The following is a 10,794-nucleotide window of genomic DNA, read 5'->3' as shown; positions in this document are numbered from 1 at the left end:
AAAGCAAGGTGCAGTGTGAAGGAATTTTACAAAATTATATGAACAAGTGCATGTGAATGTGAGAATGTGCATATACCAAAATATGAATGGGCTTTGGGTTTCCAAAGCCTGGAAGGTGTACTAACCACAGATAGTGCTCACTCTCTCTGCAGAGTAAGATGGTGGGATGCAGGGAGCACACAGGATTTTTTTTTCTTTTATTTGCATTTATTTTTTGCTGAATTTATTCCCACGCCATAAGTTTTTGTTTCTTTAGCTTCTTCTGGGATATCTTTTTCTTCTGTGCACCCTCCTCTTCTGGTTGAGGAACAAACTCATGTACGGGCTAATCCGACCATGAGTTCTGTAAGTACAGCAGCCCATTTTGGGTGCTTTGCTCACCTGGATGTGTTCAATGACCAAAGTTCAGCATTACTCTCTGCATTTTTAAGCATGTGCAGCAATAGTTCAGCACTCTTTTTGGGCCACCGGCCCTGTGTCCAGCCCCACTGTTTGGCCTGGGCACACCTCCCAACTCAACCATTGTAATGCCAGAATAGCATCCACTGCTTCTTTACCAAGCAGGTACTTGGTGGCTTTTCGGATATGCGTACTCTTGATGGCCTGTGCAGTTTCACCGGTGTTCTTAAAAGTGAACACGAAGATTTGAACCTCTTGATTTGCATGATTTTGTGGGGTTTTTAGGGTCAAGAGAGTAGCGGACCATTTTCACAGATCACCTCAGGCTGCTTACAGGGAGAGGCACACAGGATTTTTTTATATCTATTTTAAATATTCCAGCACCACTTGTCACCTTCCAAGAACAAAAGTAAAGATAAAAATAAGAGGTAAAGGATAAAAGGAAGGAAAGAACAGAACACTTGCTGGAGTGTCCCCCTGACCCTAAGTGCAGAGATCCAGCTTAAGGGGTTCCTTGTGCTCACACTTTTAAAGTCCCTGAGGCAGCATCATGTAGACTACTTTGTAAGACTCCCTCAAAGCAATTCATCTAAATTGGCAAAGTGGGACAGCTATTTCCATTTTGCAAATGGATAAACTGAGAGTCAGTATAGTGTGTGGCCCAGGATCCCACAAGAAATGGTAACTCTGGAGGAAAGAAAGGGGAAGCCCCATCCCTAGAGTCCTGGGCTGCCGTTCCTTCTGCCACCCTGCAGGTAACAGGAGCAAGATTCTTGAAACCACAGTTCCAGCATCCATCCCCTCAGTTCAAGGCCTTGGGTCTCTACACTTTTAACTTCAGCTTTATTCCTTCAAAGACAGCTGGTGTTCTCCTCTCCCAAGCAATGCACATCCTTGCTGCACTTCTTTTCTGAAGGCAACGTCCTTTAGGAAGACCAGGCACTTAAGATAGACCCTGCTGCTCCGGGCTCCACAGTCAGCTTGCGACACGGAGGGAGGCGCACCTAACTCCAGGGTTCTTAGGATCCACGTAGGCACACGCGCAAATGAGTTTTGTAAAAAACAAATACAATTTTAGTTGATTCTATTTTTTTTAAAGAGAGAGAGAGAGAGAGAGAGAGAGAGAGAGAGAGAGAGAGAGAGAGAATTTCAATATTTATTTTTTAGTTTTCGGCAGCACAACATCTTTGTTTGTATGTGGTGCTGAGGATCGAACCCAGGCTGCACACATGCCAGGCGAGCGCGCTACCCCATTTTTTACAAATGAAAAACTCTAGCTCTCTTTTTGGGAGGTTAGAATAACACTAGCAGGGTAAGGGAAAGTGAGAGGATGTTGGGGAAATTGGAAGTTGACATACATAGAGTATCGGCCATCTGCATGGGGAAGGCTACAGAGTTCAGAAATGGCTTAGCTCGCCCCAGCTCCTACTCATCTGAGTCAGGCTTCTTTAGAACCTATACTGGGCTTTGGGACCTACTGTCATCAGTGAGATGCCACAATGCTAAACATCCTAGGGCAGGAAGAACAGGGTACAAGAAAAAACAACAGATTACCAGCACCACAGATTACATCCACCAGGCAGAAGCAGATGACAGGGGCTGGAGGTACAGATGTGGTGTCCATAGCAGCAAGAGACTCCCTAAGCCATGGGAGACCTTTACTCTTCCTCTTTCTCCCCTCCCCCTTCCTTTGGTTTTCAGCACCCCCTCTTCACCCTACCCTTGCCACACAGTCCTGGTGAGATGCCAAAGTGTCCTGCAACCCCAAACGTGCACATCTTCCAAGACAGGTACAAAGAACATTTCCTGAGATTAAAAATACCAATGCCAGGCTGGGGCTGGGGCTGGGGATCAGTGGTAAAGCACTCGATTAGCACGGGTGAGGCACTGGGTTCGATCCTCAGCACCACATAAAAATAAATAAGTAAAGGTGTTGCATCCATCTACAACTAAAAAATATTTTTAAAAAACAATGCATCAAAATTTTTTTTGTAGTTATGGATGGACAGAATGCCTTTATTTATTTTTTTAATGTGGTTCTAGGGATTGAACCCAGTGCCTCACACATGCTAGGCAAGTGCCCTGCTACTGAGCTACAGCCCCAACTCCCCATCTCCCAAGTGAACTTGGTTGCTAATAATTTTGGATTCTTAGTTAGCATGCAGATCCCCAGCTAGCAGATCTCCATCAATGGCCTCTGTCACTCAGGCCACCATTGCTCAGTCCTGATATTGGAATTCAGTTTTCTTGAGTCCATGGTGAGATACGTCTTAATATCTGGCTTCGTTGGAAAAAATTTCCTAATTTCAGAAATCTTTCTTCTGCAGATCAAGAACACAATTTGGGGATGAGAGGATAGATTTCTATAAACCACAGGGTGAAGATGACATGGTGTAAGATCAAGGACAAGATCCCATGCAGCAGGAAGTGAAAAGGGCCTTCCGATGCTGTTGATAAGGAAAAGGCAAGATGAAAGTTCAGAAGCAAGTATTGCGGTCCCCCTCCTCACAGGTCAAATCCTGGTTGGTGATGAAGACACAGGCTTGGAGGGCACTGGTGGCTACTTCCCCCAACACAGACCAGGGAGGGCACTGGTCTCTTGGAGGAGCTGTGCCCTGATATGCCACACAGCCAAGCTGACACAGAAGCTGTAAGAGTAGCTCTAGGAGATGGTATGGTGGGTAGTAGCAACTCCACACTTCCCCTTGGTCTGCGAGTGCCATGTGGGTGATCTGGAGTTGTCCATATGGCCCAGTGGTATGCTAGTAGAGGGATGAAGAGAGGCCAGGTGATAAGCTGTGAGGCCATGGCACATGAGGACCTCAGGACTGGAAACACTGGCAAGTTTCAGAATTCAAAGTTGGTCAGTGTGCTGCTCAGGACCTAATCCAGGCGAGTCCTGTCCTGGTGGGTTCAGTCATAATCCATAATGCCCTGGGGAAAGTCTGGAATCGCCACATGTCAGTGAAGACCAGCAAAAGGTAGGGGACAGCATCTAAACCATATAGCTCGTATGCTACCCCCTTATGCCCAGATGCCATTCTGGAAGAAAGCAGAGAGAAAGGAGAGAGGGAGGAGAAACCTTGGCACTGTGAACAGGTATAGAAGACAGAGTGCTGGAAATTAGAAGGTCTAAAGTGTCCCAGTTGGAAGAATCCAAGTTTGAGAGAAAGATGAGACCAGGCAACAAAGCAGAGGAAGCTGCATTGTTTCCACCCTCTGGGGGGTAGTGGGTAAACTCTGACCATGTTACAGATGCTTCCAATCAGAGCTTCTCTCCCGGGAATCTGAAATCCTATACAGAGGGGTGCATCAGCATCAAAAATGTGAGGACCGGAATCAACTCTGACTGCTATGCTCTGGGATTCCAGGCACCTGAGCAGGGCTTCGGTTCCCAGGCTGATAAGGCCTGTTTAGCTCTTCCTTTTGTTGAGTGTGCTTCCTGATATCCTTACAGTATATTCCTTTATTCACTCAAGTCAGAGTGGCCTTCTATATTCTCTGACACTGAACCATTCAGGAAGTGCAGGGTGAGGCCTCTGGGGATCAGCAGGTAGGCATCGGAAAGGGAGCCCACAGGGGAGACTGAAAAAAGAGGGGCCACCGGCTATGCCTGATAGCAGTGATACACAGGCTGGGATTAAGTTAGGAGGAGGCTGCATGTATCAGATAGTGTTTGGTGCCCAAGCAACAGAAGAGCCAAGATGGCGGCCTTCAGATTCAGCAACAAGGTTATCGATGACCTTGACAAGAAATGCTGCAGTGGGAGTGGAAGTCTGGTTGCAGTAGGAGACAGGATGGGGGATGGATGGGAAGAAAAGGAGAAGGACAAGAGCTTTAGGGAGAACCTGAGTAGAAGGGCGCTTTGTGGGTTTGGGTTTCGCTTTCTGTCTTTCAAAGATGAGAGAAGCTCTCCAGCTATAAATAAAACTTGCCTAAGTGGCAGAGCTGGACATTCTGAACTATTTTGGGTCTACAATGCTGACCAATTCTAGTATCACAAATAAAGCTCATTAAGACCTCTGAAACTAAAACTAATGGCTGGGGAGAGGAGGAGGAGAACAAGGAGATGATGTGTGTCTGCACACACAGAAGAAACAGTGTGAAGATGGGAGAGGAAAAGATGGGAGAGGAAACCCAAGTGATGTTGGGGGGGACCAGCCTCAGGACAGGAGGGGGAGAGATGTGGAGACAGGCAGAGAAGAGAACACAGAGCAAGACTCCCAGCTCAGGGCTCCCGGGACACAGCACACCTTTCTGGTGAAAACTTTCCATTTCCTCTCTGAAAGAAATAGATGCTATGAACATACAAGCAGAGAATGAAGAAATGCTTGAAAAAAATCAGTTGAAGACTCTCACTTCAGCTCAATTCAACTTAAAAAAGCAAACTCAGCCATTCCAAACTGGGCAGTTATTAAGTATGGATGCCTAAAGGCTCATCTCACTGGCTCTAGAGCTCTTTCCCCAGTCTAAAAAGAGCTTCCTTGAACTTTTTCCAGCCCTCTACAGAGGGCCACCTGACTCCACCTTCACTACTGCATGGTTAACCTTTTACATAAGTCATTACCTATGTGTACAAATGTCATCCACAGGGGAGACTGCTAGGCTCACCACTTTGATAGGTACTGCCAAATCAACAGGATTGTCCATTTCACAATCCCACCAGCAATGCATGAAGAAGCTGCTGCCCATTGCCTGACCCCTCTTTCAACCCCAGCCAGAGTGCCATCAAACTTTGGGATTTATGTCAATCTGATAGGTTAAAATGGTATATCAGTGATCTTCCAAGAAGCATTTATCTTTGAAGATTGAGGCTGAGTATCTCTTCATTAAGGGTCATTTCCATTTCTTTTTCTGTGAACCATCTGTTCATGTCCTTTGCTCATTTTCTTTTCTGTTGCTGCAAAAGTTCTTAACCTGGGATTTGTGGCTTTCTTGAGGTGAGGGGTCTCATAGCTCAGATACGATCAAGAATTGTAAAGAAAAAAGACCAGCTCACTCTAACCCAATACTATCTTATGGCATACATATGGAGGTTATTTTTATTTTCTTAAGATTTTCAAACTTTTTATTGGAGTTTAAATACACACACAGAAAAAACACACATATACTACTTTACTGTTTAAACTGTAAAGTTCAAATGAATGAAAATTTGAGAAGGCAAGCCATCAGATAACCTTCAACAGTTCTGCTGTATCTCAATTAAGCAAGAAGCTGCAATCCTATGGTGCCCTCTGCTGGTAATCAGTGGCAACAAAGCTCCCTCGAACCTTTGAGGATTAGCTGGAGTCTTGGAATCCAAGTTGCAGTGGCCTTACTGGGAACCAGCACAGAAGCGAAAGGCCAGGACATTCACTGGTACATTCCAAGATCTTCCTTCACTTCCTTTTCTGCTTCCTAACATTTCAGGAGAGTAACTATCAAAATAACAGATTACAGGGCTGGGACTGGGGCTCAGTGGTAGAGCGTCTGCCTCACACATGTGAGGCGCTGGGTTTGATCCTCAGCACCACATTAAAAAAATGAATAAATAAAAATATTTAGTTCATTGACAACTAAAAAAAAATTTTTAAATACTAACAAACTACAGTAGCATTGAGGCTAAGAGAGAATGACAGGAGAGAGAGACAATTCCTACCTGCCCCAAACCAGATTGTGGAGAAAGGCTCTGCTGCTCAAAGCCACAGCTGAAGGAAGCAGCATTCCCCAGCTGTGGCTTTCAAAAGCAGTGGGTCTCTGGAATCATGCAGAGTGAGACGACTGATGACTTACAGGTGGACTCACTGCTCACCCTGATCAGTACACTGCGGCAGACCCTGTGTCAGATGCTGGGGTACAAGATGCAGCCTGACTCTGTTGGGGTAAGTATGAAGTGCCATGGGGCACACAGTGTGGGGACTGAACCTACACGGGGTGGGGGTGTTGCCTCAAGGAAGCTGGCACATGGCAAGCAGAAGGGCTGGAGGCTTTGCAGCTATAGTGGTGAGGGACAACCCAGATGTTCAGTGAAGCCACCAAGTAGAATCTCATGGTGGAGGAGAGTAGGGAGGATCACCCCATTCCAGGTAGGTCCTTAAGAGTCCTGGGTTCAGAACTCTACTTTGTCAGGATACCCAGAGCTGATCAGACTCAGGGGGTGGACTTTCTAAGTGCTGACTGGTATCTGTAAACCAATGGCAACGAACTTGCTGATGGATGTTTCCTCCCTATAAATGCTTGCGCTTGCCTTCCCGGGTTTCCCTTGTTTCTTTCACCTATTATTCCCACACCCTCATGGGGTCCTTGCCCGCTCCTGGAGCTTCCATGGCCACTGGTATGCTGACTCCATAATCCCTAGTTCCAGTCCCCACCTCCTACTTGAGCCTCAGACCCATGTCCTCCTGCCCCTGGACACTGCCCCACGGTACCTGCTGATATTCTAGGTTCACAGGCAGGCAGGGAGGGAACAGACTCCTAGGTTCAGATTCTAGCTCCACCATGGGCTTGCTGTGTAACCTCAAGCAATTGCTTAATTGCTCTTTAATGTCCTCATCTGAAAAATGAAGAGGATAATGATAGCCTTATAGGATTGTTGTGAGAACTAAAATAAGAAATTAAAAATATGATACAAAACAAGAGCTATATAAGTATTAGTTGCTATTATTATCCTCAATTAAATATTATTTTTCTTCTGCTCCCTGTTAACTGACTTCAGCAGATAGGCAATAATATCCATTCAGCTGTCAAACTAGACAGCCAAATGTCACTGTGGATATTCTCTACCTGCCCCTCTGGTTCACATGAATCTCCTGCTGAAGCCTGATCTACACAACTTGCTCTCCATACCTAGGGGACTGCTCTAGATCACTGCCTTCTCAGGCCTGGTGCACCGTGCCAGCCTACCCTGAAGCCAGCGTAATCATTCTAAAATTATCCGGCTGCTTGTCTTTCATAACTCCCATGTTTCTTAGGAGAAATCTGAAGATAAACCCCTTGCCACAGCCTTTAAGACCCCTCATTACTTGATACCTGTTTTCATCTGCATTTCAACCTCCCTATGCCCCAAACCAAACTCTCCTCCCATTCCCCAAACCTGGTCTCCCTGGATCTGCTCCCTTAGTAAATGGGTCACCTACTGGCTTCATTGAGCTGGACACCTCTGCCCAGCTTGGTCTAAGTCCCTTCGTCTCCCTGGAAGCCATGTCCTCCTCACTGCCCTTCAGCTGTGGTTTCGTTCTGGCCTTTCCCACATCATTTCAAGTGTCTCTAACTGGCCTCACCTACTCTCCCATCTCCCCGCTACTTTCCAAGAGACTTCCAGAGCAACAGTGACTGCTGACTGGCACACCACCATCATGAAAATACTTCATGACCTTCAGGACAAGATCCAAACTCCTCAATGCAGTTCTCCCGTAGCGCTGGCCTGGCCCACCCTCCAGTCTCGTCCTACCCCTTCCTACTGCCCAGGCAATGCCTGATTTTCAAACCCTCCCTCAGCAAGCCTTCCTTGAGACACCATCCTGCACCTCACAGTGGGCCAGGCAACCCTTCTGAGTGTCCACACAGCACATTGTACATCTGCTGATTCTGTGGCTCTCGAATGAGCCCAGGAACTTCTCAAGGCCGTCTGCACAGCACTGGGCAAGCAGCATTAAAGTCTGTGGAAAGAAGGATAGAACTGAGCATATGAGAGGCACCCTGACATGCTGAGGTCCCACAGCAGAGAAAGCAGAATGGACACAGGTCTCTGGGCTCCTAAAGCCTTTCAAAATGATCAACATGCATTCAATTCTCACTACCAGACTGTCTTGGTAACAGGAAGCATTTCATAATTGTGGGAGTGAAAAATATTTTAGTAGTTTTGGCACACAGTTCAATGCCTTCCTTTGATCAGCAATTACTGAGTGCCAACTATGTGCTACCAAGAATTTAGGCCCTGATGATAAACATATTTCCCTAAACTCTTAAGGCATCATCATTTATTTTAAATATTTTTGCAGTGCTGGGGATCATACAGCCTAGGCAAGTGCTGTCACGGAGCTACACTCCCAGCCTGACACTGTCATTTTAAAGACTCACATTTACTGGAGGTATGATTAAAAAAGAAAACAGCCAAGCATGGTGGCACATACCTACAGTCACAGCTCCTGGGAAGACTGAGACAAGAGGATGGCAAATTCAAGCCAGCCTTGGCAACTTAGCAAGACCCTGTTTCAGAATAAAACAAAACAAAAAACCACCAAAGACAACTAATTAAACCAGGTCACTCGGCCAATTATAAGACACATCCAGATTTGCAGAGGACTAGATTGTGGGGGAAATGTGCATCTAAGAGTCAATTTTAAAAAGCAGTGAAAAAGAAAAGCCTGTCTTCAGGTAGCTTTGATTCTAGGGCACATGATGATAAATACACATCAACAGATCATGACAAGCTCTGAAAGGAAAAAGAAAACAAGGGATACAGGGTGAAGGGGACTTCTGGGGGTATCCAGGGAAGACCCCTCTAAGGAACTGATACGATTGAGTGGAGAGACAAGCCATGAGTAAACAATGTTCCCAGAAATGCAAAAATCTGAGAGGGTGATGTCTAGTGGGCTCAAGGACATATAAGGCAAGTGCTGTTGGAACACAGTCCTTGAGCTGAACAGACAGCTTCCTCAAGCACAGGTGAAAGCAGAGATCCCTGGTCTAGTCAGGAGGTGTGGGAGGCTAGGAAAAGCAATGTGAGGGCAATCAGGAGGGAGGTAGAGAGTCAGCCCGTCTAGATTTGAATCCTCATTCTGCTACTAACAAGCTGTGTAACCTTGGACAAGCTACCTAACTGCGTGAGCCTTAGCTTCCTCGCTGTAAGATGGACATAGTAAAAGGACCTGTTTCACAAGTTAGTTAGGAAGATTAAGAGACCACACTTGTAATTAAGACACAAATGAGATCACCACTATTTTCTACCCTAGTCATTTTAAAAAGTATACCAAGGTGGGGCTGGGTTGTGGCTCAGCGGTGGAGCGCTTGCCTCTAACGTGCAAAGCCCTGGGTTCAATCCCCAGCACCACATAAAAATAAATAAACAAAAAGTATACCAAGGTAAGGAATAAATTGACTTATTTGACCCTTAAAACAAAAGACTACTTTTCTAGATTACCACTGTTACAATGGAAACCATATCATTAGGGAAATAAAATTGTTTATTGAACTTGGGCTACAGGTGTAGTTGAGTGTTAGAGCACCTGCCTAGTATACATGAGGCCCTGGGTTTGATCCCTGGCACTGTGGGGAGGAAAAAAAAAAAAGACTTTGAACTTGCCTTCTCCAAAGTTGTATTTAAGATTAAAAAAAAATTATCCTAAAAATGTAGAAAAATAAAAGATCATCCTAAATAAGCTGTTTTTGCAGCATTAATTTGATGGAATTAAGTCCTCCATGTTCAATCACTTTTAGGATACCTATCACAAGAAGGTTAGAAGAACCACTTACAAAACATCTGTCACTGTTAACAGGAATCTTATAACTAGCACAGCCTTTTAATTAAACAGCATCTCTATGTGCATTAAGTCAATACCTAGTTAATTTCCTGAACATAAGATCCACAAAGTTCAGAGATTTTTTTTGGTACTGGGGATTGAACTCAGGGGTATTCAACAACTGAGCCACATTCCCAGCCATATATAGTATTTTACTTAGAGATGGTCTCACTGAGTTGCTTAGTGCCTTGCTGTTGCTGAGGCTGGCTTTGAACTTGTGATCCTCCTGTTTATACCTCCTGGGCCACTGGGCCTATAGGTGTGGGTCACGGTGCCCAGCTGTTCAGAGTTTTTTGATGGCTAAAAAGATACTGTTGGTACAGGGCCCAAGTCTAGCTTTTTGTTCATTCAGGTTTGGGTTTTTATTTAGCAAGATGGGGGTGTTTTTTTTTTTTTTTAACTGGGGCTTAAATCCAGGGTCTTGCATATACTAAGCAAATGCTATATCCCACTGAGCTATATCCCAGCACCTCACCCTTTTTTCCATTTTATTTTGATACATTTTATTGTCTCTCTAAATTGCTGTGGCCAGCCTTGAACTTGCCTTCCTCTTGCTTCAGCCTCCTGAGTAGCTAGAATTACCAGAGAGCATATTTTGTAGCTTCTCCATCTCATTCCAAGTCATGATGCCCTACATAGTGAGTCAGTCCTCTATATAATGACTTGAAAGTTAAAGCTGCATCAAGTGTGAGTTAATAGATTCAGTGTTCCCAAGAAGTTCTCACCTTTCAGTCCTCTTAATGATTCACATCTCAAACAATATCTAACTTTATGATGGAGAGGCTTACAAAAAAGGAACTTTTTCTTTTTTAGTTTTTAGTATTTAATGTCTTAACAGGTAAAAGTAAAATAAAATGAGAAGTCACCCAAATTGTATTGAGCAGTTACCTCCCAG

The sequence above is a fragment of the Urocitellus parryii genome, chromosome 6 (assembly GCF_045843805.1).
Source record: "Urocitellus parryii isolate mUroPar1 chromosome 6, mUroPar1.hap1, whole genome shotgun sequence".
NCBI classification, from domain to species: Eukaryota; Metazoa; Chordata; class Mammalia; order Rodentia; family Sciuridae; genus Urocitellus; species Urocitellus parryii.
Note: the sequence above shows the minus strand (reverse complement) of the source record.